The 23283-nt window shown below is 42.6% G+C and overlaps 1 protein-coding gene across 1 annotated transcript in view; it reads right to left on the bottom strand.

Moving 5' to 3' along the window:
* The window catches only part of LOC132892040 (hyccin 2-like), a 216987-nt gene extending 198071 nt beyond the window's left edge, over positions 1 to 18916 (bottom strand). Inside the window, exon 1 of the mRNA XM_060930361.1 lies at positions 18604 to 18916. The gene's annotated coding sequence lies outside the window, so the exon portion shown is untranslated. The remainder of the gene's footprint in view (positions 1 to 18603) is intronic.
* Between the last annotated feature and the right edge of the window lie 4367 nt (positions 18917 to 23283).

Raw genomic sequence — 23283 nt, forward strand, 5'->3', positions numbered from 1 at the left:
CCCACTACTAATTTATATTTTGAAAAGGAAAAGCAACTAAATTATTTAGAAAATAGCACAGGCAGGTCAAATAAAATTTGTAATAACTGTGCAAGCAAGACAAACAAACAAACAGTCTCATGCACATCTCTAGTTGAGATCAATAAAATGGAGTGACGTAGCTGAGGTCGAGGAACCGTCAGTCAGAATTCAGATAACATGCCGACAATGCTGGCATTCCTACCTCCGTTTTTTAATCAGTGTTTACAGTTTTTCCAGGGTTTCAAAAGTTAATTAGCAAAACTTCTAAATGGAGATCCCCAATTTCTGGGGTCTTTGCAGCACTAAAATGATCCCATTGCTTATTGAGAGACTGGCCAGACGAACAGTAAGGCCAGTCAGCTTCGATAATCTATCAAGAGACTAATTACAGCGGCAAGCCTGCTGCCACGAATGTCTGAGTGGGCACAGGAAAGATGGTGCAAGGGAGGGAGAGAGTGAGGAACGGGGATTTGGTCCTCGGGAGACTGCAAAAAATGTTGAGCATTTTTCATGATGGCTTCCATTCCATTACAAAAGCTTATTTGGAAGAGCTGAAGAACAGTCAAGGCACGGACATAAGGAACTGATGGTTAAGGGTCTTGCTCGAGAACCCAACACTGGCTCTCTGGTAAGATATTATTTGAGCCTGGAACCTTCTGGATACGAGTACAGAACTTGATCCATGGAGCTACCACTGGCCCAAAGCCAGTGAACTGACAGCAATGGCGTATTAGTACCATGTCCGATCTATCTGAGCTGACCAGCCACGTAAAAGGTAAACACCTTCCCAACCCTACAGGGCTCATATCAGCAACAGAAGCTGCTGAAGTATATGGAAAATAAACAATCTGGCTGTAACTTGAGGCATTTTGCTCCTCACATGGCAAGTCAAAACAAGTGTTTCCATTTTCATATCCTAGCAAGGTGTTCCCAGGACAAATGTACAGATGATACTGGAGGGATTTACAGCAACAAAGGTCCTGGAGCCATAAATCTCGATCTTGCCAAGAATAACCTGGACTATGGTTGGCAACAACAAGATGATGAAGGTACTGTTGAGTTGAAAACAAAAAAAAAAAAAAAAATATATATATATATATATATATATATATATATATATATATATATATATATATATATATATATAAATAAAAGACAGCCTTTCGATTTCATAAAATCGGTTAAATTTAGTTCCCGGTCAAATTTGGTCATTGTGTTATATGTTTATTCCTGTAACATCTTAACCTCCTGGGCATTCTGTAGCTGGGAACTTATTTGATTTGAGGGGCTTCCTGAGTAAATAATGTGCATGAAATTCCTCACTTCGCATAGTTAAGCAGACAGAGGAAGTCCGTGTGCGCATGCGCAGATTTACCACCTCCTTTTGGGTTTTACGACAGCTGGCATCCAGTGTTGCATTACTGCCATCTACAGGTTGACCATGCACTGACCGTTCCATCACTCTGTCGCTAAACGAACAGCTGATCACACCGAGGTGCTCGCTGACCACCGATATTTATTAGTTTGGTCCTCCATTTTCCTCTCCTGTTTCAAATTTGTATCCCACAATTCCTTCCGCGAACAGGGAAAGCCCACCACGTGATGGTGGCATTAGGGGTCGACCGATAATCGGCCTGGCCGATATATCGGTCCGATATTCTGCATTTTTAGGGTTATCGGTATCGGCCATAATTTCCACCGATATGCCGATAACATGCCTTTTTGCAGCCATTTCGTTCCTAACGCGACTGTCACTGCACGTCCTTTCCTGCACTCGCCTCTCTGAGTTCAAGAACACGGTCCCGCCCACCACAACATCTGATTTGTTTGGCACAAGAGATGTAGCCAACCGCTGTGAACTGTTTCAAGGCGGCCGTACGGGCACTCGGGCAGAAGCAGATCCCACTTCAAGGTAAGGACACGCTGCTTTTGCCGCAATAAGTCACAAACACACAAGTTGCAAAAGCACAACATCATTATATGTTTACATTCTTCATCTACTACTCGTTAAAATTGCCCATTTGCATCTGTGTAGCCAGGCAAACTTAGCTTACAGAAGGAAGCACTTGAATTAGCCGACAACCAACTAGTCTCGCTGAAACTACATGTAATGTTGTCCATAGTAAGCAGTCCCCAGCATAACGTAGGCTGCAGTCATTTTTAAATCCCCGTCTGGAAACGCTGTGAATGTGTCAGTAGTTCTACTCGAACAGTAGAATGACAGCCATACAGAGAGGTGGTCAAGGGAAGACCAAATAAAACGTAGTGTTTGTGTTCTGTAGGCGAGCGCAAGCCTACTGGCTATTTGTTATGGTGATGAGTAAACTTCATGACGTGACTCGTGCTCAAAAAGCGCATTGCACTTGTATATGTTAGGTAACTTTATAAAGCGCTATTTGAACATTTAAACAAGCCAGGTGTGATATGGTGCTAGTAGGCTGTGTAATACTGTAGGGCAGGGGTGGGCAAACTTTTTGGCTCAGGGGCCACATTGACTTTTGAAATTGGCCAGGCGGGCCGGGCCAACACCAAATTCATACATATCGAACATAAACCGGAAAAGCTTTAGTGTTATTGTAAGGCCTTCACTGACAGACACCCAAATGCAGATCAGATTGACATTTATTTTAGTTCTCAGTCAACAAAGGCAGAGCAGAAAAATGCTTGCAGTTCAATAGATTGGCACATAAAAAAATATATACACAAACACCAGCACTACAGCAGCCACCCACGACAACCAAAATTACTAAGAGTTATACTTTTTATATTATGTCTGTAAACATGTGACTACCATCTTATTACAGCTCCAACATAGTTTTAAAAAGAGAAAGTGTTAATACTCACATTCACTCAGCAACCGCTGAGCTGTATTCATCCGTGCTTGCGCTGACTGGTTGTTAGCATAATTAGCATGCTTGGAGGAAAAGTGCCGTTTGATGTTCTATTCCTTTAAAACTGCAACGGTTTCTTTGCAAATACGGCCTTTGATCGGACTTCAGCAAAAACATATTTAGTTGTCCATTCTTTATTGAACACCCTGCACTCACTGTCCACTTTTCTTTTTTTAGGACCACTCACTGTAAAGTTTTATCCTGTGTTCTCGAGATCATCAGTGGCACGCGCTGCACCACTCTGCAAATGTAATCTCGCGTGAATACGACTGACTGGAAAGACGGATCTCTAGAACACCTGTCTACGTGATAACACTGACGCTTATAGTTTATAGATCTGCTCAATCGTGTTTATATGATTGTCTTCCGCGGGCCAGATTAAAAAAGCCAACGGGCCGGATGTGGCCCGCGGGCCGTAGTTTGCCCACCTCTGCTGTAGGGAGTTTGTCAGGACGCTTGTTGTGGGCTCAGTAATGAATTGTGTCGTGGATGCGCACTTGCTTGGATAAACGGTAATGAACGAAATACATTTAACCAGGGCATTTAATACATTTAATCCTTTTAACCAGGGCTTTTAACATGCAGAGCAACTGTGCTTCCTTCACTCCAATATAATCCTCCTAAATTGGGAATATTAAGGCCCGGTCCCACTGGCCGATGGACACAAAACGTATGCAAAAAGGACACAGCGGACGAGCAAAATTTCGGGGGTGGCGCTATCCGTTTTCATCCGCTCCAGAAATGGACAAAATTGGCGAAAACAGAACGGAAAAGAACGGACGTGGGTAGTATATAGCGGGGATGTTAAACGCATGTTCATAGAAGCCTAGCGGATGAAAGTGGATGGAAGTGGATGACAGCTCCGAAGGGGTTACCGGTGATAACTGAGAAGCGGACGCATAGCAGAAAGAGCGGATGCATAGCAGATGAAGGGGATGCATCACGTACGCCTAATGGAAACAAAGGTGATGTTGCGCGGATGTATATCGGATGCAGACCGTTCACTGCGCATGCGGGGGGTATGAATTGCGTCTGCTCCGCGGATATAAAGGGATGCAGCACGCACGCCGTCAGCATAAAGCGGAAAGACGTGCTGGCGGCTACATCGATACATCTCTACTACTAGATGATTTTCTCCCCCTTTTTATACAAAATATCGATTGTCCGCTAGGTGTCCTTCTACATACTCTAGACATACTCCAGACATCCTAAATATACGAGATACATCCCAGATATAAACGCTTTGTCCGTTTTGAATACTTTATATACGAGATGCATACGCTTACATCCTTTCTATTTCCGTGCTACTAACGATGAATAGACGTTTCATGTACCTCATCTTTCCTCCCTCTTTCCGTTTTCAGCTGCAGCGGATGTGAGTTGCGAGGATGCCCAGAGGATGCAGAGAGGATACAGCAGACGTTTAACGGATGATAACGGACATAGAACGTTTGTTGCTCGTATATGTCGCGGACTTACATCGTACACGGCGGAAAGTTCATCCGTTCTAAAAGTTTTGTGCAGCTCAAAACTTTTTGTGCGGATGAAATCACAGTGGACGGATGCTCGATGGATAGAGCGTATGAAGCACGTATGCAATGAGTACACAACGGATGCATAGCGTTTTCCAACGGATGGCAAAGATTTTTTTACGTTTTACATCCTCTTTGTATCCGTAAGTGCAGTGGGACCGGGCCTTTAGGCTTGGGCATTAAAAGCATTAGAATGTAGATGGTTACTTGTTAAGTTGTTACATAATAATAAGGAGTGATATCCGACTTTATGTTTGATTTTACTTTTTAAAAAATGCTGCAGGCAGCTCCCTACACTTGATTTGTTATTTAAAAACTACGTGAAGTTGGTAAGTCTTACTTAGTTCTTAGTGTAAAAGAATCCAGAGTGTATTTTCATTTATTTTCCACTGAAAATGGTGAGCTGTAATATAGTAGGGAGTGATTTATTATTTTTTTTTTAATTGGTGAATATTTATTTTATTCTAACTAATGTTTGACTTTATTGTACAAATGCTGCTGGCATCTCCCTGCACAAAATTTCATGTTCAATTTTACAATTAAACATACATTTCATGGATATGAAGGTCTGTGTCAGTGTGTGCCATGTTTAATTTCATGTGAATTATAATGTTTACATTTATCGGTTGCACATATCGGTTATCGGCATCCCAATTCCATAATAATCGGTATCGGTATCGGCCCTGAAAAAAACATATCGGTCGATCCCTAGGTGGCATGACGTAGTATTTTGTATTGCATCATGGTGAAGCAGGAAAAAATAGCGGTGAATTTAGGGCCATGTGGAGATAAATTCATTAATTGTTTTTTTTTTTTTTATAATAAAATTATAAGTCCATAACTCAAATTCAGTAGGTTTCGGTTCACTAAACACAAATAATTGGGTGTCGGGGAAAATCTTTTTATGACCTTCAGTCGAAAAATCTGAAAGGCAGTCTAGCTTTAACTTCCTATTCATCATTATGTTTCTTCCTACAAAGCTGGCCATTTGGGGAGTCAACATGTCACCAACTCATTTGCTGACCGCACTCAAATGAGCCAAGACAAATATTTGAGATTGAAAGCAAATTTTGGTGCAGGCATAAAATAATCATGAAACAAATATCAAGACTGTTCAGAATCACCTGCTTCCTTCTACACGTCCGAAACAAGACTGATCCTAGTGAGAATGAGGTGTCTGACAGGCCGGAGCTACAGATGGTACTGCGGGGATTTGCTGCAGCCAAGGTCCCCGAGCCATAAATATGAATGTTGCTAAGAATAACCAGGATCTCGGTAGGTAAGCACAGGAAGATGAAAGGGCCGTTGAGTCGAGCAGGACCACCTCAGATGCAGCATGACTTCCACGACTATATGATCTGCATGCAAATGGCTTGCATTTTCTTAACCACGCATAAGCAAACACCTTGTGGTAGGTAGTGAGGATAGAACCACGAGGTTAGCTCTGAAATTACACTACACCGAGACAGTGTGTGGTAGAAGGTGGGTAGATCCGATTCCTGTCTTCTCCCCTCACTTCTTCCCTAAATGTTCGGCATTAATCATTAAACCAACGCATGCTTTCGAAGAGCCGTGTTCTAATGCAAAAGGGGGTACCATATGCGTACCATGGTGCGAGTGGGCCTGTTTGGACGAAAGGACTAAGGTCAAGGAGTCATGACGAAATTACGTGGGAGAATGAACAACTGAGGAATACATTTCCTCTGGTTAAAATTAGTGGGATGGAGAAAGATTTATGAGAACTCTTTCAGAAGCATGTTTTCGAGTATAGTTTGGGGGAACAAACAAGACGCCAAGAATCCTGAATCGGACGTCCTCGGCTTCAGTAAAATCAAGAGAAATTTTTACAACTTCCTATTCACTGTTGCGCTTCTTCCTAAAACGGCAGGTCACGTGACCGGTTACTATTCAGCCAACTCATTTGGGGAACAAACCGAAAAGGAAATAATGGGTAACGGAATTTTTGGTACAAATCCACAAAGGCTTAAAGCGTAACCTGGACAAGTATTTAAACAAGTCATTCGTTTATTGTGGACTTAAGAAGGAGAAATGTGCACAAAGAGAAAGATGGAGAGCCTGATAAATTACCAGCTCGAGAAGAAGAGTATGACCAGAGGCGAGTTTCATCGTCAATAAATTACACAATGACACGGATTAGGACTACATTACATTAGATAGCGCAACAGCATGACTCAGCGATTTAACCCACACACTTACAGCATAGATTACTCCACGGTCAATGGAACTGAACGAAAACAACTGCTCACAAAGCAAACACACTTGCTGAATGAAAGGAGAGTGAATGAAGCTAACTGCTATACAACGACCCTTCAAAAATATCTCATTTCTTCTACTTTTAACCCAAAATGCTGTTAAACTCTGATTGGTCAGAGGGTAGTCAATAAAACTTCTGTAGCAGCAGCTCTAAGGCTACATCCACACGACAACGGCAACGAGATGTTATTTAAAAATATATCGCGTCCAAGTGGGCAACGATCAGTAAAACATCAGGTCCATATGGCAACGCAACGCTTGCTGAAAACGATGCAATACACATGCCACACCTCTAGGGGCGCTGTAAGACGGTCCTTTCGGAGACACCAGAACAATAGAAGTAGTAAGGACGCATGCGCATAAACTATTATGCGCGAGACTTCATATTAGCCACAAAGTCAGGAAAATCTGTTCGTAAAATTACATTATAATGACCAAGTACAATGAAAAGTATTTTTCCAGTCTCACCTGTGAAAGGTAATCCCATGTGATCTCGTTTGGACGGTAAACCTGTTGGTACAGTTAAACGCAGCTAATCTTTATTCTCCGCTTTGACCTATCCAATATGGCGGCGAGGATGACGTATGATTCTACGCGGAAGGTGGCGTCTTTAATGGTCCGGAATAAATTGAATACTACACGTTGATGGATTAATTTGCTCTTCTACGCCCTTTTTGAGGAATGTATTGTCGGACTTAAACCAACATCTGAAGAGGTGAGATCGCTCCTTTTTTTCCCTATTTTTGCTGGCGGGATTGACTCTGCCCTAAGGGCAGAGTCTCTCTCTCTCTCTCACTTTGCACCATTATACAATAAATATTCACAGTGAAAATATTTTGTAAGCGCATTTCATGAACCAAGTTATAGGATTTGTTGACAACTCGCATCGAGTTCGTTACACTTCTACCCGGCGTGAAGCACTCACAGTCATGTGGTTGTGACATCATCGTAAACAAATCCGTTCTACTCATCCAGACGACTTCACAACGGCAACGTTGCCAGATCTTTCCACTCTGGAACCCGTTCTCAAAAAGATTGCGTTTTGGGCACCCAAAACACCGGTGCCGTGTGGACGCCAGGCCTAAACGATAAGCAATTGTATCGGAGTCACCTGAATCCGTTGCCGTGTGGACAGGGCCTAAGAGTCACGCCAGCTCTATACAAATCACAGGTTTATATTAAAACAAGTTGTTCTAATACATTGTTTGCAACATGGGCAAAAGTACGTGGACATCCAGTCATGATCTTTCCCACCAACTGTTCCAGCACGACAATGCTCCTGAGCATGATGTGCTGAGGTTCGAGTCGAAGAACTCAAGTGTCCTGCACAGAGCCCCAGGGTTCTCCAGAAAATCTGACCTAGCCGGCTAAAAGAAGAAAGGTAGTAGGTAGCTCTGGAATTTGTGGCAGTGCGGCAAAAGGTACACTAATGCTGGGGGGGGGGGGGGGGGGGGGGGGGGGTGGGGTGTCAGGGTGCATGCCCTCCCCCCGACTCCCAAGAAAATTTTGAAATTGGAATGCCTTCTGGTACATTCTCAGCTAAGAAATTACTGACCGTTTCCCTGAAAAATACCTGCAAAACATGCATGAAAATTTTCTCCAGATGTATACGTACTTGGCTTTCTCAGTTACCCTCCACAGCATGCTGCCTGGCTCTGTAACATAACTACGTATGCTATGGCCTGGTCACGTGGTTAGGCTCAGCCAATCAGAGCACGAGAATCGATCAAATATGGAGTTGCTTCCAGTCATGCCAGAATCCAAACTGAAGACAATTTCATGGTGACATAATTGGATTTGCAGCAAATTATGGGCAGCGGAGACGATATAAAAATCGTTTGAACGTTGAAAAACAAGTTATTTTTTTCTGGGATCGAGTAGCCGGCACAGACCGCCTGTCTGGGTGGAGAAATCCGCTGGTCGCCGGCGCTTGCGGACATCTCTGGAGCCCGGACCTCAACCCCGCTGAACTGGAACACTGACTGTGCACTGCCACTCATCAGCGCCTGACCTCACGAATGCTCTTGCGGCTGAACGACCACAGATTCCCACAACCACGTTCCAAAATCTAGCGGAAAGCCTTCCCAGAAAAGTAGAGGATATAACGGCAAACAGGGAATACATCTGGAACTGAATGTTCAACAAGCACATATGGGTGCGAAGGATAGGTGTCGACAAACTTTTGGCCATATAACAATTTCGTAAGAACAGGAACAAACCTTTCACAACATTAACTACAACTGTAAAAAGTATAAAATGTCATTAATTAATGAAAAACTGTGATCAATTACAAATACATTGGTAGAAAAGGAATTAAAAAAACTAAGCCTGGGACATGCGAGTGGAAAATAACCAGCGTCTGGGTGAGAACAGTATCTCCTTTGTCACTCAGTGTTTTTCCACCATGAGATTGTAGTACATCGGCTGCTACATCAACATTCCTTCACCATTTATTTAGGTGCAGTTAACAGTAACTGTGCAAACAGACTTCACTTTCACCACAGGAACTATGTGGACAATATTGTCCACATAGTCACTTGTGTATTTTATGTCCATCTCGAGGATGAAAACAGCGTCCGCTCAACGGCGCACCAAAACAAAGTCAAACTCTAATGTTCAGTGATTTCATGCAAAGCCTTCAATCTACATTCAAAAATTATTTAGCTTCTAATCTAGAAAATTCAAACACACTGGTACTCAAAACAGACCTTTTCCTAAGTTAATGAGGTTTTAAAAATTAAACACTAACTACAACCGTGATTCCAAAAAAAATTGGGACGCTGTGTAAACTGTAAATAAAAACAGAAAAGTGATAATTTGCAAATCACAGAATCCGTATATTTCATTGAAAATAGTACAAAGACAACATATCAAATGTTGAAACTGAGAAATTGTATTAGTTTTTGAAAAATACATGCTCATTTTGAATTTGACATCAGCAACACGTTTTAAAAAACTTGGGACGGGCCATGTTTACCACTGTGTTGCATCACCTCTACTTTTAACAACACTGTAAATGTTTGGGAACTGAGGAGACCAACTACTGTAGTTTTGAAAGAAATATTATCCCAGTTCTTGCCTGATATACAATTTCAGTCGCTTTATCGTATTTTGCACTTCATATTGCACCAAACGTTTTAAATAGGAGACAGGTCTGGACGACAGGCAGGCCAGTTTAGCACCTGGACTCTTACGGAGCCATGCAGTTTTAATATGTGCAGTAAGCAGTTTGGCATTCTCTTGCTGAAAGAAGGAAGGCCTTCCTTGAAAAAGATTTTGTCTGGCTGGCAGCATATTGCTCTGAAATGTGTATATATTATTCAGCAGTAATGATGTCTTCCCAGATGTACAAGCTGCCCATGTCATGTGCACTAATGCACCCTCATACCATCACAGATGCTGGCTTTTGAACTGTGCACTGATAAGCCGGATGGTCCCTCACCTCTTTAGCCTGGAGGACGTGGTGTCCATGATTTCTAAATAGAATTTCTACTTTTGATTCGTCAGACCTTGGGACAAAATTTTCCACTTCGCCTTAATCCATTGTAAAAGAGCTCGGGCCCAGAGAAGGTGGTGGTGTTTCTGGATATTGTTTATATCTGGTTTTAACTTGCATTTGTGGATGCAGTAATGAAAAGTTTTCACCAACGATGGTTTTCTGAAGTGTCCCTGAGCCCATACAGTGATTTCCACTACAGACACGTGTCTGCTTTTAATGCAGTGTCTCCTGAAAGCCTGAAGATCACAGGCATCCAATGTCAGTTTTCAGCCTTGTCTCTTGCATACAGAGATTTCTCCAGATTCTCTGGATCTTTTAATGATATTATGTACCATAGATGATGTGATCCACAAGTTCTTTGCAGTTTTACATTGAGGAATGTTATTCTTAAATTGTTGCACTGTTTGCCCACGCAGTCTTTCACAGAGCGGTGAACCCCTCCCCATCTTTACTTCTGAGAGACTCTGCCTCTCTGGGATGCTCTTTTTATACCCAATCATCTTACTGACCTGTTGCCAATGGAGCACTTGCATGTGACGTCACAGCCGATCCAGATTGTGACAGACGCCATCTTGTCGGTCAAACGCCATATTCTGCCTTCTACTTCTGGTTCTACTTCTGCTTTTACTTCTACCTTTTCTTCTGGAAAACCCTACTATATACAATTCTACTACAACGGCTGCGGCTACAAGCTCTCCCTACCTGTGTACGTTTATGTTTTTTGTGTGTAATTTTGCGTGTTGTTCGTCTGTAACGGACTTCAATATCCACTACAACCGTATGGACTTACTGGACATTGGTTTCCAGCAGAAAAATGACGGTTTGTAGCGATTTCCATCGCATGCACAACATTCCGGACGAGATAGCGAGACCAGCGGGGTCTCCGTGGATTGTTATCGGAAGCAAAGTGAAGGAGGCGGCGCCGGGAGCGGAAGCAAAAGCGAGGCTGCAGAGCCGGCCTGTTGACTAAGCTCAGAAAACAGCCACTCAAATCTCCACTGCCAAGCCTCTACCTCTCCAACGCCAGATCCATGTAAACAAGACGGATTATTTGGAATTACAGCTGGAATTACCTTATTCTATAATCGGCTGGTCAGTGCTATACTCAATACTTAAGTGACTTACCCATCCAATGAGGATTCTTGTTTACAAGATGCCACATCTGAGTCGCTGACAAATCCTGAATTTCTGTAAAGATAACTGTCCAGAGATTTATAAGCACGCAGTGCTTCACCACTGAACAGCGAGAGAAAGTTAATGAGGTAATTATACACGTCCGGGTATTCCGCTGGCAGTTCAAAATCCAGTCGTGAAAACTCCGTCCGGTAAGCCATAAGGGTCACTAATCTGTAGATCGTTTATTTTAGACATATATCTAGTTATCTGTTCATTAGAAAAATGAGCCGTGTAGTCCGTCGGTTGAAATTGATCCATTCTGTACACGAGTGCAGCAGTATTCAGCGGTGTTTTTGACCGACAAGATGGCGGTTGTGTACTTTCCGGTCACGTGACTGCAAGATCTCTATTAACCAAATTATGTTTTTTGGTTAGTTTCCCCCCTGCATAACACAACTTTCAGCCTTTTGTTGCCCCGTCCCAACTTTTCTGAAACGTGTTGCTAACATCCAATTCAAAGTGTGCATACATTTTTCAAAAAACAAAAAATCTCAGTTTGAACATGGTTTTTGTACCATTTTTCAGTGAAATACAGGGTCTCCACGGTTTGCAAATTATAGCATTGTTTTACACCAAAAGTGTCCCAACTTTTTTGGAATTGGGGTTGTATCACAGGAAAACTTAACCGTTGGAGTACTCAGTCGTGGTCTAGAGTAGTATTGTACAAGTGCGCGATTTGAAACATGATGTTAGCAGGGTTTTTCTAGAAAAATTTAGTATGAGGGCGCTCACCATGGCGAGGGAGCGAAGCGACTGGGGGGGGGATGGTGCCAGTTGTCTGTCCCCCCCTCCGCCATGCGAAGCCTTTGAAAAATTGAGGCTACAATGGGACATTGAGGCTATCTGAGAGGGAAATTGTAACAAATTGTCTGTCAACATTGAAAAAGAAAGAAGTAATCATCTTCTGCCCCGGACAGTCTTTGGCTTTCTTCCGCTTCATGCCGCGGGATGACATCTTTAAATGCCCAAGTGTCAACAAAAACAACTCGCGAACTCCTTCTGTCAAAAGCTCCCGCGCCGGTGGGCGAAAGGTCATTCAGTCTCGAGAAATCTCGCTCTACAAGTCAGCTGACCTTGTATGTAACCCATGTCAAATCTCGCAAGATTAGCCACGACAAGTAAACAACTAAACAACATGGCTCCTCAGTCTGGAAAACGCCAATTCGGATTGTTTTTGCACCGTCTGGCAGTGTATCTATTATGATTGGAATATTTTTGGAGTAATTATAACGTATTTGATGATCAGACACATTGTCACGTGGTGTTGCTGGGATGTTTTCACGGAGAAAAGATCGTTTTGAGAAAGACTGCATGTTGTGCCGTAGCATATGTGACTTGGGGTTCAATCTGCATTTCGGTAAGGGGGCACACGCCGAGAGTAAGAGGGTGCAGCGCCCCTGTTCCCCGGTTTAGACGAAAGCCTGGTTAGCATATTGTGCACACAGTGTCACATGATGCTATACTGCCCCTACTATTGACATTGGTATTGCACAACATGATCATACAATAATTTCTGAGAAAGCACACAAGTGACGTGCCAAACAACCACAGGATACACACAGTGGCCACCTTGCATAAACATTGAGTATAAATCTTCTTGAACAATCGTCGAAGGTGCATGGCTAATCATAAGCCATAACAAGAACCCGATCAGGTAAATCAGAGAAATTTTCTTCCATAAAAGTCTCTGGAACTTCATACAACAGACCAATTTTGACTCAGGAAAAACCCCGGCACTGATTATATCCCTCTCAGAGCACATTAGAAATATTTTCTTCGCGGTCCGGTTTCCATCAAATCCTGTGCTCTGATTGGCTGGCGAGCAGGTCCGTATCCTATGGTATGGACCCCAGTTACGGACCTCCGGCGACTCGCTCATTCACAACAACAAACATGGTAGCAATTTGTAGTCAACATTTATTTTTGCATTTCTCAGGAGAATTAATTTTACATCATAGATAGCGATAACGACAGTGTTCACAGCGAAAGCGAGTTTTACTACCCTGAGGAAGAAGAAATAAAAGAAAACACTTCAGGAGAAAGCTAAAAACCTCTAACTGTTGCTAACGCCGAGCAAAAACATGGCTGAATCCTGAATGACTCAATTTCGTATAAAATAGGGGACTACATAGGCAGCAAAATGTAGTTTTTTTTCCTGCCATGAAGTGCACTTGTATGCCGAGGAGGAAGCCATTTGCATTACAGCCGTGAATGAGGATTCAAAATGGCGGCTCGGCTTGGTTTTCCCTTTCGGGCGCTCTCGTTTTCTGTTAGAATTTGGTAAAGAAAAAAATATATTATTTACCAGCTTAAGGTCGGTACGTATGGTGAAATACCGTGACCTCGGCCTTGAATACTGACCTCGGCCCAGAGGGCCTCGCTCAGTACTTTCAAGACCTCGGTTACGGTATTTCACCATACGGACCTCCCAGCTGGTAAATAACATGCGTATTACGTGGCATGGTGGTACAGTGCACTATTAGCGCTGACGCTTCCACGGTTAGTCGAGCAGAGTGTTCCTTTGGGTGGAGTTTGCATGTTCTCCTCGTGTCTGTGTGGGTTTCCTCCAGGTGCTCTGGTTTCCTCCCACAGTCCAAAGACATGTGGATTAGGTCAACTCTAAAAAAATGTCCATGTGTCTGAATATGAGGTGTGAATATCCGTCTGTCTCCGTGTGTTCGCCCCGCAGCGGACTAGTGTTCAGGTTGAACCCTGTCTCTCACCCAATGTCAGCTTTCCCGCGACCCACAATGGCTCAGCGGTATAGATGAACAAATGAATTAATGAACGGAAACGGTATAATGTAGGTCAGGAATATCCAACCCTGACGTTTACAAACAGTCCCAATGGACCACACCTGACTGACGTTATTAATGAGTAATGAACTCATTAACGAGATCAAGTGTGTAATAAACTCTGGAATGATGATTAGATTTGAAGTGATTTATGAGCTCTCATGACTCAGCAGCTGTTTTGGTTATTGTTTGTTATCAGTGTTAATATCTGACCTTTCGTTCTATGCAGTGCTGTCCAAATTTATTGGAACGCTCCATGAAAATAATCCAAAATTCATGTGCAAGAATGATATTTTGAGTTCACACACACAGCAACAACATATAGTTTACTGAAGTACTTTATATAAAAAAAAGCTATTTCGACAAAACAATGGGTTCAAAATTATTGGCACCCTTACGATTAATGTTTTGTGACGTCTGCTCTGGTGAGAAAAATCGCCCATGCAATGCACTCATAAATTTGAAAAAAAAAATTAAAAAAAAAAAACAAAAACACACACACACACACACACACAAATATTATATGCCTCCTCTGTATATTAACAAAAAGAGTATGTTACTCTATACATAATGTATGTAAAATATGAAAAATATATTAAAAAAAAGAAAGGAATATCTTTTTCACATTTAGTAATGTTCTGGAACACATGAACATTTATTTAAAACTGCATGCTGACATACAAATATTAATAAACGACATGTTAAGGTTGACTATTTATTTATTTATTTGCTTGCTTGGGCATTGTTCCAACAAACTTATGCAACAGCGCAGTATTTATTTCCATTCAAAGTTCTGGATCTTTTCTTGACTATGGTAGACTTGACCCATCGAGTCTTCTCCAGCACATCTCAAAGATTCTCAACGGGGTTAAAGTTGGGACTCTGTGGAGGCCAATTCACGCGTGAAAATGATTTGTCATGTTCCCTGAACCCCTCTTTCACAATCTGAGCCCTAATTTTATGCCCGTGCCATCAGGAGAGAAAAAAAAAATTTTAAAATCCATTGATGTGGCGATAACCTACTGAATAATTCAGTCCATTCAGGTCGTCAGCTGACTTCATTTTATTGCCCCATAACGTTCAGCCTCAACCTGACCAACTGAAGCAACCCCAGATCATAACACTGCCACTGGTCACTACGCATGACAGAGGCATCGCTTCATGCGCTTCCCTTCTTACCCTGACACTAGAGGTCTGTGCGGGTCGGATTTTTTCAGTCCCGCTCCCGCCCGCATTGTGCAGTCCCACTCCCGCCCGCAAAGAATTATGATTTTCAGTCCCGCTCCCGCCCGCAAATCCCGCATGATGCAGACGTTCGCGTTATTTCTCAGGAAAGTTCTTGTCTTGACACAGCGTGATGGTGCCCCGCCCCCTACTTTGAGTGGATTTCAGCATAAATATCTACAGCCCACGTTGTTATTATTTACCTTGTTTCGGAATTCAGCATGTACTGTCTCTAATAATAATAAGTGCTGTCAAACGATTAAAATATTTAATCACGAATCACACATTTTTATCATATGAGAAACCATTGTAATTCTCTGATCAGCATAAAAAAAGTGAATGGGCTTGCTTTGTAGCAATGGTGGGTTTTTTTTGTTTTTTATTGCAAAGCAGAGCTAGTAAGAGAAGTGAATTGATTTATTGCTTGAGTTAGTCTACAATTTTAATCAGAGAGACAGGTTACACAGTGACGGTAGGCTTGACTCAATGCTATCCCAGAAATCCTTCCTGTAATATGCAAATTTGGCTGCCTCTGATTGGACAGCCAAATTTGCATATTACAGGAAGGATTTCTGGGATAGCATTGAGTCAAGCCTACCGTCACTGTGTAACCTGTCTCTCTGATTAAAGTTGTAGACTAACGCAAGCAGTAAATCACGTCACTCATGGTTCTCTTGCTAGCTGGATGTGAACTGCGAGTCATTAGAGTGATCAAAGGATTTCCCGTTAGGGTGATCAATGGCAAATTTAAGATGCTATTCCTCACTCAATCTGACTCTCTCTGCAAATTTAGGTATCTTAAAATGTTTTTATTAATGCCAAATAAAATATCCAGCACAAATTATATATGATAGACATAAATTAATAATTTATACATTTTATTTCAAACACATTTTTAGTTAGCGGGACTGCAACTTATCACCGCTCCCGCCCGCGCCACATATGTGCACTCCCACTCCCGCGCGCATATGTGCACTTCCGGTCCCGCCCGCGCCCGCAATGAGCTTTCAAAATTTGTCCCGCGCCACACTGCTTTGCGGCGGGTCCCGCGAGTCCTGCGGGACTCCCGTGGGAGTGCAGGGCTCTACCTGACACGCCCATCACTCAGGAATAGGGTCAACCTGGACTCATCAGACCACATGACTTTTTTCCCCCCATTGCTCCAGGGGCCAATCTTTATCCTCTCTAGTAAATTAAAGCCTTTTCTTCGGATTAATCTCTCGAAAAGGTGATTTTCTTATGGACACACCGCTGTTTAGTCCCAATCCTGCGAGTTCTCGACACACTGGAAGTGTGAAAATGCTCTTAATTTCACTATTAAAACACAGCTACCGTCGATTTTTTTACAATTCGACTTCACCAAGCATTTCAGTGATCTCTGATCATGGTCAGTCAGGATCTTTTTCCAACCACATTTTTTCCACAAAGTTGGTGGTTCATCACTATCCTTCCAGGTTTTAATAATACATTGGACAGTTCTAAACCCAATGTCAGTCTTTTTTTTTTTTTTTTGCCACTTGATGCAGGACAATAATTTGACTCTTCTGAAACACAATATTGTTTCCATGACTACAGGACACATCTTCCAACATGATTTATTTTTTTAAAGAAATGAAAAGCTACTCACTGCATCAGTAAGAGGGAAAAGAATTGTCAGAAACATTAATTACTGATAAGTACAGGTAATTGTATGGGGCAGAGCAAAATTAAGGATTAATTTCACGACTGATTTCGAAGTTGCGACGAGGGCAATTTCAAAACTTTGAAAATCAGGAATGAAATCGATCCTTAATTTTATGAGGAACCATACGATTACTTCTTTATGATACACAGGGCCAAAGTCATACTTCGGAAGCCATTCAAGTTCACAACATATATGTCATTCACGGTTTCTGAACCAATCTTGCACATTTGAATCAGTTTCTAAAGTGTCTTTCATCATGACATGAGGATTTTAAAAGCGGTTTACAAAAAAAAAAGTTTTATTGGAACTTCTTTACAAAAACCATTTTGTTGACAAAATTTGCTCATTTTTGGAACCGTAACCAAGCAATGAACTAGCCAATAGCATTTCAGAAATACAGCCCCGTGTTAAGGGGGAAAAAAAAAAAAAGCCCTCATTGATTGACCAATCAGAATTGAGTAATTTGGACCCAAGTTAAATAAAGGCTCTTAACTAATATATATATATATATATATACACACACACACACAACTGTTCAAAAGTTTGGGGTCACTTTGAAATGTCCTTATTTTTGAAAGAAAAGCACTGTTCTTTTCAATGAAGATCACTTTAAACTAATCAGAAATCCACTCTATACATTGCTAATGGTGTAAATGACTATTCTAGCTGCAAATGTCTGGTTTTTGGTGCAATATCTCCATAGGTGTATAGAGGCCCATTTCCAGCAACTCTCACTCCAGTGTTCTAATGGTACAATGTGTTTGCTCATTGCCTCAGAAGGCTAATGGATGATTAGAAAACCCTTGTACAATCATGTTAGCACAGCTGAAAACAGTTGAGCTCTTTAGAGAAGCTATAAAACTGACCTTCCTTTGAGCAGATTGAGTTTCTGGAGCATCACATTTGTGGGGTCGATTAAATGCTCAAAATGGCCAGAAAAATGTCTTGACTATATTTTCTATTCATTTTACAACTTATGGTGGGAAATAAAAGTTTGACTTTTCATGGAAAACACAAAATTGTCTGGGTGACCCCAAACTTTTGAACGGTAGTGTATAATTATATATATAAATAAAATTATACACTACCATTCAAAAGTTTGGGGTCACCGAGACAATTTTGGAGATGGATATAATATATATATATATATATATATATATATATATATATATCCCCCTTTATATAAATAAATCTTCCATATATTTTATATATATATATATATATATATATATATATATATATATATATATATACACACACACATTTTTTTAATAGATGGAAGAATGGAAGATTTATATATATATATATATATATATATATATATATATATATAGTGTGTGTGTGTGTATAAAAAGAATGTATGAGTGCGCGCGCGATCACCATGGAGCTGTCAGGAAGTGTTTCCATGGCCACATCATCAACATTTGTGTGTGTGTGTGTGTGTCCTGACATTACAGCTTTGTAGAGTTTTCGGAAGAAGCAGAAAAGAAAGAAAGTCGAACCCTACCAGGTGCAGTGTGAGCCCCAGCACAGAGCTCCGTGGTGAGCCCTATCAGCAACACTGTGAGCCCCAGCGCAGAGCTCCACGTCCGGACTGTCCGCTCTCAGCGCTTTGGCTATGCAAATCTCTCCCCTTCTTCTGCTCCGGTGTCACCGACTCCAGCGCTCTGTCAGTCCGCTCAGCGCGCCTGTAAACCCGCTTAATCCAACACCAAACTCCAACAACCTCACAGAAATCCCGTCCACGGCCCCGCAGAGACACCTGAGCCTCCGCCACTCACCGACATTTCCCTCCGCTCAGCCGCAGCACTATCATTTTATCTCCCCGACCCGTATTCGGATAAATCCCGCCTCCAACGCTGCGATTGGCTAACACCGTTCCGCTTCCTCGCAACGGATTGGCTGGTCGCGAGCAGCTCTCTGAGTGTGGTTCTCATGACGAAGGCGTGATCGTGCCAGCCAATCCTCGCGCAGGAGGCGGGACTAATCGCAATGCGAGTCCAAAACGTAACGCGTCATCAGGTAGCTTGCACCTACGAAAACAGCAACGACAGCAAGCCAAATAAAAATCTGCGTTTTCAAAATAAAAGCCGAATTTCATGCCCATCCTTTTCTTAAGACATATTGTCGCCATCTGCTGGTTGAAAATACTATCGGTGAATGGATTATGGAATGAGGAATACTCTTTATGGCGGGCTGTTAGAGGAAAATAATCAACGACGAAGTAGTGCTCGTGATGCGGCTCAACAGGAAGCCTAGAGTACTCTTACCGTAGAAAAGTTCATAATTTCCCATTAAAAGCGCATCCTGAGGTGTTTTATTCGCCTGATACGACAGTGATTTGTCATGCAAAATTATAAATGTATTCATAAATAAACGATGACATGTAGGGGCGGCACGGTGGTGTAGTGGTTTCGCGCTGTCGCCTCACAGCAAGAAGGTCCGGGTTCGAGCCCCGTGGCTGGCGAGGGCCTTTCTGTGCGGAGTTTGCATGTTCTCCCCGTGTCCGCGTGGGTTTCCTCCGGGTGCTCCGGTTTCCCCCACAGTCCAAAGACATGCAGGTTAGGTTAACTGGTGACTCTAAATTGAGCGTAGGTGTGAATGTGAGTGTGAATGGTTGTCTGTGTCTATGTGTCAGCCCTGTGATGACCTGGCGACTTGTCCAGGGTGTACCCCGCCTTTCACCCGTAGTCAGCTGGGATAGGCTCCAGCTTGCCTGCGACCCTGTAGAACAGGATAAAGCGGCTACAGATAATGAGATGAGATGAGATGAGATGAGATGAGATGAGATGAGATGAGATGAGCTTTCACTCGTGGTCTGAAATCATGATGTAAAACATGATTCGCTTCCTTTCAAGCCCCATATCAAATCAGTGACTAAAAACATGCTGAGTCATTGATTCATGCCTTCATCCTTCAGAAGCTCTTAAATAATTTCTAGATCAACAGTGCCAAGATGAACACACTCATTCTCATAAACTATTAACTCTTTTGTAAGCTAATTCACAGGAGGACGCTTTACTTGTTAGCAGAGGTGGACAAAGTACCCAACTTCATTACTTCAGTCAAAGTACAGATCCCACTGGTCAAATGTTACTCCGATACAAGTGAAAGTTGTCCAGTCAAATTTTTACTTAAGTTAAAGTACTGAAGTGCTTGCTTTTAAAAACACTTAAGTATTAAAAGTACATTTTGTGTCAACGCATCCTTGTATTATTGCCACAATGCTTACAAAACCTAATGCCTCTGAAACAACCTACTGGATTTACTGACCAGCTTGTAGAACCTGTAGCATTGAAGCTCCACCTGACATGCTAGCAAACTCTTTTCAAACTTGAAATCATATCGGGTAGCTAACGCTACTAGAAAAGAAAGATTTCTACATTCTGTTTATTTGGCAAGGTTATGCTAAAACATATTTCTGAAAGGACTTCTGGTTAGCACTGTCGCCTCACAGCAAGAAGGTTCTGGGTTCGAGCCCAGTGGCCAACAGGGGCCTTTCTGTGTGGAGTTTGCATGTTCTCCCCGTGGGTTTCCTCCAGGTGCTCTGGTTTCCCCTACAGTCCAAAGACATGCAGGTTATACTAATTGGTGGCTCTAAATTGACCGTAGGTGTGAATGTGAAGGTGTGTGAATGGTTGTTTGTCTCTATGTGTCAGCTCTGTGATGATCTGGCAACTTGTCCAGGGTGTACCCCACCTCTCGCACATAGGCCCTGTCCACATGGCAACGGATTCAGGTGACTCCGATACAATTGCTTATCGTTTAAGCCTGGCGTCCACACGGCACCGGCGTTTTGGGTGCCCAAAACGCAATCTTTTTGAGAACGGGTTCCAGAGTGGAAAGATCTGGCAACGTTGCCGTTGTGAAGTCGTCTGGATGAGTAGAACGGATTTGTTTACGATGACGTCACAACCACATGACTGTGAGTGCTTCATGCCGGGTAGAAGTGTAACAAACTCAATGCGAGTTTTCAACAAATCTTATAACTTGGTTCATGAAACGCGCTTACAAAATATTTTCACTGTGAATATTTATTGTGTAATGGTGCAAAGTGAGAGAGAGAGAGAGAGAGAGAGAGAGAGAGAGAGAGAGACTCTGCCCTTAGGGCAGAGTCAATCCCGCCAGCAAAAATAGGGAAAAAAAGGAGCGATCTCACCTCTTCAGATGTTGGTTTAAGTCTGACAATACATTCCTCAAAAAGGGCGTAGAAGAGCAAATTAATCCATCAACGTGTAGCATTCAATTTATTCCGGACCATTAAAGACGCCGCCTTCCGCGTAGAATCATACGTCATCCTCGCCGCCATATTGGAAAGGTCAAAGCTGAGAATAAAGATTAGCTGCGTTTAACTGTACCAACAGGTTTGCCGTCCAAACGAGATCACATGGGATTACCTTTCACAGGTGAGACTGGAAAAATACTTTTCATTGTATTTGGTCATTATAATGTAATTTTACAAACAGATTTTCCTGACTTTGTGGCTAATATGAAGTCTCGCGCATAATAGTTTATGCGCACACGTCCTTACTTCTATTGTTCTGGTGTCTCCGAAGGGACCGTCTTACAGCGCCCCTAGAGGTGTGGCATGTGTATTGCATCGTTTTCAGCAAGCGTTGCGTTGCCATATGGACCTGATATTTTACTGATCGCTGCCCATTTGGACGCGATATATTTTTAAATAACATCTCGTTGCCGTTGTCTTGTGGATGTAGCCATAGTCAGGTGGGATAGGCTCCAGCTTGCCTGCGACCCTGAACAGGATAAGCGGTTATGGATAATGGATGGATGGATGGATGGATGGATGGGTTTTTAGTGGCGTCCCCAAGCCGAGCAATCTAAAACTGTTGTTGTAATAACAATGGGATAGATGGTGGAACAATTTCACATCTTTAATCCTATTCTTCCCTTTAAATTGAGCACTCGGTTAAGTAGCCAGTAAGAGTTTCTAAAAGAAAGCTGTGCTCCATCTGATAAGTATAAAAACAGAGGGTCAAATAACTACAGATCATTCTATCATTACTAGATTACGCATGAGAGCGGTAAGAGGAAAGGAGGGGGTATTGAGGTATTTCACCCACGTGACCAAGTCACGTGACGCAGCCATTTTGGACGGCACGCTTAAGTCCTTCAGTGCAAGGCGGTATGAGATGGTGGAGACCTTTGCACATTTTAACAAGAAAGTAAGCTGTGATTCGTGTTAAATTGGATCTGTCTTTTATCACAAACACTGTACCCAGCCTTGGTATGGAGCCCTGTTTGTTTATTTCTGTGTCCCGTTTCTTTCTAGCCTCTGTTATTGTGTTTTATGTCTGATGTCTGCTACATGCAACCCTAGACAAATTAACACTGCCTTGTTTCACTGCTCAGATGGGTTAACAAACACTGACCCATTTACTTTTTGCTATATATTTTATCAAAATTGCGTTAACTGATAAACTAACCTGAAATGAAATGATCACTGCAAAGTCTGGAGTACTCTGTTGGCTCCCAATCCTGTCTCTTCACAGCTGCAATCCATTTGGCCCTCTTGTCTGGGTCAGTAGGAAACCGGTAGTGATGTGTCGGTCGCGAACGATCCGGTTCAAAGAGCCGGCTCTTTGAAGTGAACGACGGGAGCCGGCTCTTCGGTGGGAGCCGAGTTGGGGAGCCGAATTAGTTTTTTGTCCTTAGGTGCCTCAGAGAGAGAGAGAGAGAGACTTTCACAAAAAAAGTTGCTGTCCGATTGCGTCTTTGTGTTGTCTATTACCATTCAAAGGAAAAAGAGTAGCATGGTGTACGCCTATGTTTTTTGGTTGGGGGGGTTGATGTCATTCACAGCTGCGAAAATACGAAAATTGGTGTAATGCTTAAACAGGGATGTGATTTGGGGCTGGTGAAATTATCTGAAAATTTTAGCCGGGGGTCTGGGGGCCACAGGCCCCCAGCTGGTCCAGGGCAGCACCCTGGTGGGGGGACAAGGGGGGAAGCCCCCCAAAGCTCCTGGGTTTTGGGGTTTTCTGACTTAAAAATTGTACTAAAATGGCAAGCAAACACACAGGAAAAAACTTGTCATGATTAACAAATCCAAGCCAATTTAATGGTCAACATGCAACTCTGACACACACACACACTCGCTCACTCTCTCACTCGCACGCTCTCTCTCACTCGCGCGCTCTCTCACTCTCTCTCTCACACTCTCTCTCTC

Source organism: Neoarius graeffei, chromosome 9 (assembly GCF_027579695.1).
Source record: "Neoarius graeffei isolate fNeoGra1 chromosome 9, fNeoGra1.pri, whole genome shotgun sequence".
NCBI classification, from domain to species: Eukaryota; Metazoa; Chordata; class Actinopteri; order Siluriformes; family Ariidae; genus Neoarius; species Neoarius graeffei.